The sequence below is a fragment of the Budorcas taxicolor genome, chromosome 11 (genome assembly GCF_023091745.1).
Source record: "Budorcas taxicolor isolate Tak-1 chromosome 11, Takin1.1, whole genome shotgun sequence".
In the NCBI taxonomy this organism is placed as follows: Eukaryota; Metazoa; Chordata; class Mammalia; order Artiodactyla; family Bovidae; genus Budorcas; species Budorcas taxicolor.
In genome coordinates, this window is record NC_068920.1 from 62,155,536 (window position 1) to 62,159,143 (window position 3,608).

Consider the following 3,608-nt stretch of genomic DNA (forward strand, 5'->3'; position numbering starts at 1 on the left):
TGGACAGGAACTGGGGACGGAGCAGAGGAGGAGGCTTCTCGGGTTTAGGCTGAGCAGGAGGTGACGGCTGACTAAGAGAATGAGGAGGAGGAGGCCGAAGCTTTCTGTCCCTTCCTCCTGGCCCCACCCTGCCTGGACACCTGCTCCTCGGACGCGACTCAGGAGCCAGCGAGGGAGGCCGGCTGCTGTGTGCATGCCCCTGTCCCTCCCCACCCCAGGACTCGGTGTAACAACTGGAAGAGGGACATTCTGAGAGCTAGAGACAGAGAAACGAAGCTGCTGGCAGCACCCCAGCCGGACAGGAGCTGGGGGCCGGGGAGTAGCCTAGGGTGGAGGCTGGGGTCGGAGCAGCACAGATGGCTGGAGACGAAAGCCAGAGAGGAAGGGCTGGGATCGGATAGGGAGATTTAAGGTCCGCGATCAGATTATGCTGGCCCTGAAGACAGCAGCTCCTGAAAAAAGCTGAAGCCATCGAGACTCAGAGAGTTGCCCTGGACATCCACAGGTGCACACCCATGCACAGAGACACACACTCACACCCTCTCCTCACACATATGGTGTCACACACCATCACACATGTTCAAAGCCAAGCCCCTGCCCATCACCATGGACACTTACACATGCCCCTGGGATGTGGCCTCCCCAGCCCCAGGACAGCCCCCAGAAAACCCTCCATGAGCCACCCCGCTCCAGTGGCCCCCGGGGCCAGTCCATAGACCTGCAGCCCTGCCCTGGCTCCAGGGCCCCCCGCACTGTCTCACCCGACTGCATCCCCAGCCTCACCTCTGCACAACCTGCACCCCACTCTGTATAACACTGTATAACAGAACGCTGTCCAGTCTGGACACCAGTCCCCAGGGTCAGTTCTCACTTGGGCAGCTCAGATCTGACAGTCCTCTCCCTGCATCTCCACCCCACCCTGTCTGCGCTGCCACAGAAAAACATTGGCTCTCCAACTGGTGATGTGTTGGAGAGGAGCCATTCCTTAGGGTCTGACCTCTGCCTTCTGGAGCCACACATACACATACATACACACATGCCACCTACATACATATACACATATACACATGCCACACACACATATATGCCACATACAGACACACACGCACAAGGTGCAAGGTGGTCCCCATCATCAGCACTGTTCTTTAGAGGGATGTCACCTTGAGGTTGGGCCTCCCAGGTGGCTCAGTGGTAAAGAACCCACCTGCCAATTCAGGAGACACAGGCTGGAGCCCTGGGCTGGGAAGATCCCCAGGAGTAGGAAATGACAACCCATTCTTACCTGAAAAATTCCGGGGACAGAGGAGCCTGGCAGGCTACAATCCATGGGGTCGCCAAGAGTCGGACATGACCGACAGCTGAGCACGCACACACACTTTGAGGTTAAACAAGGTGGCCCAACAAGATGATTTTGCAAATATGGAGGTAAGGGCCCTCCTGGCTGTCAGGCACCATGCTAGGTGCCCCCGGGACGCTTCACTGGGAGCTGGACTCTGCTGTCATTCCTACCGACGCAATCCCTTGGAGCCCACCCACTGCTCCAAGTTAGGAACCCCTACTCCAGGGAGAGGGCGGCTGGGCCAGAACCGTCCCAAGGGCCAGGCCACATCCTCACCAGGCCCTTCTCGAGCATCCCAACCAGGAAAGGCTCTCCCTGCCGCCCCTGCTCCTTTCTGGACTGCAGCTGTTGCCAGCCTGACTCGCACACAGCCAGGCCAGGGCGAGCAGTGTTGGCCTCAGCTGCCCCCGCCACAGGGGCAGGCGCCCAGTCCTGCTGCTGCTCAGTCACTCAGCCGGGTCTCACTCTGTGCGACCCCATGGACCGCAGCACGCCAGGCTTCTCTGACCCCATGGACCGCAGCACGCCAGGCTTCTCTGACCCCATGGACCGCAGCACGCCAGGCTTCTCTGACCCCATGGACCGCAGCACGCCAGGCTTCTCTGACCCCATGGACCGCAGCACGCCAGGCTTCTCTGACCCCATGGACCGCAGCACGCCAGGCTTCTCTGACCCCATGGACCGCAGCACGCCAGGCTTCTCTGACCCCATGGACCGCAGCACGCCAGGCTTCTCTGACCCCATGGACTGCAGCACGCCAGGCTTCTCTGCCCTTCTCTATCTCCCGGAGTTTGCTCAAACTCATGTCCATTGAATCAGTGATGCCAGTCTAGTCTGAGACAGGAAAGGCCCCTGGAGGCTGGGCCAGGCGGCAGCAGTAGTGATCCTGGCCCAGTCTCCCCGAGAAGACAAGGGCCAGGCACGACCAGGGCTGGCTGAAGCTGCAAGGTCACCCGGCAGTGGAGGGGGCGGGGCAGGCAGGAGGCCAGAACAAGGCCACGGGCCCCAGGCTGCAGCTCCAAAGACAACAGTCACTAGGCTAGGGCCCCAGGGAGCTGGAGCCTCATCATGGCTGGTCTGGTTGCTGAGGGCAAGGGAGGGGCGCTGGGGATACGGGAGGGCGGGGCAGGGTGCGCTGCCTTTGCCTGGGCCGCATGGGAGGAACCACGGCAGGGCCGAGGGCGACGCCACGAGACACAGCAGACTGGACTCCATCCTGGGGTCGGGAACATCCCCTGGAGGAGAGGGCATGGGCAACCCACCCCAGTATTCTTGCCTGGGAAATCCCATGGACAGAGGAGCCTGGAGGGCTACAGTCCAGGGGTTCGCAAAGAGTCGGACACGACTGAAGCGGCTGAACACACACAGCACCTTCTTCACTCATCAGGCGCCTCTACCCAGGCCTCGGACTCCAGACCAGAATGGCCACTTTGCTGATGGGCCCAGGCAGGAACCACCCAGAAGCTGTCCCACACTCCCCAGGAAGCTTGGCCAGTGCTGGGTAAGGCCAGGGCCTTCCTCCTGTGGCCCCACTTGAGACCCTAAGGGCTTCCTTGGCTCTGTTTCAGCACCCAAGGGATCTAGGTGTTGCCTCATCCTGGCTGAAAGCAAGAACCTCTTGGTGGAAAATTCCCTGTGTTAGGACTCACGCTTCCACAGCAGGAAGCCTGGGTTAGATTCCTGGTCGGGGAACTAAGATCCCGCATGCTACATGGTACGGCCAAAACAAAAAAACAAATGAAAAAACACTTGGCAGAATTTCCAAACTCACACTTTTTGGGACCTCCCATGGGCTAGATATATCCCGTCACATCTTCATTGGTTTTACATCACTTTAAGAGATAGGAATTACTCATTCTTCCTGTTTTGCAGATGAAAAAAACTGAGGCTCAGAGATTTTCCCTAGCCTGCTCAAGGTCAAGCTGGAAAGACAGCCCTTTCTTTCCCCGTGAGGTCCCTGTGATCTGCGCACTGATCCTGCCTGTCCAACATCCAAGGTGTGTCTGGGCCCGGACCCACCCTCCACACACACCGCCTGCAGGAGAGGCTCCCCAGGGATGCGCGGCAGGCCTGCTGGGCTGCCTGCCTCCGTGGCCCCTGGCAGCTTCTGATCTTGGTTGAATTCAGCAGCCCCTCCCCTTACGTGTGGTTACAAATAGGGGGGCAGATTTCCTCTTCCAGGGGAGCCCCCTCCACTTTGGCTCAGAGAGGAGTTCGCCTCACCTCTGCCTCCAGGCAGCCTCCCCGTGAACCCGAGTGGAGCACTGAC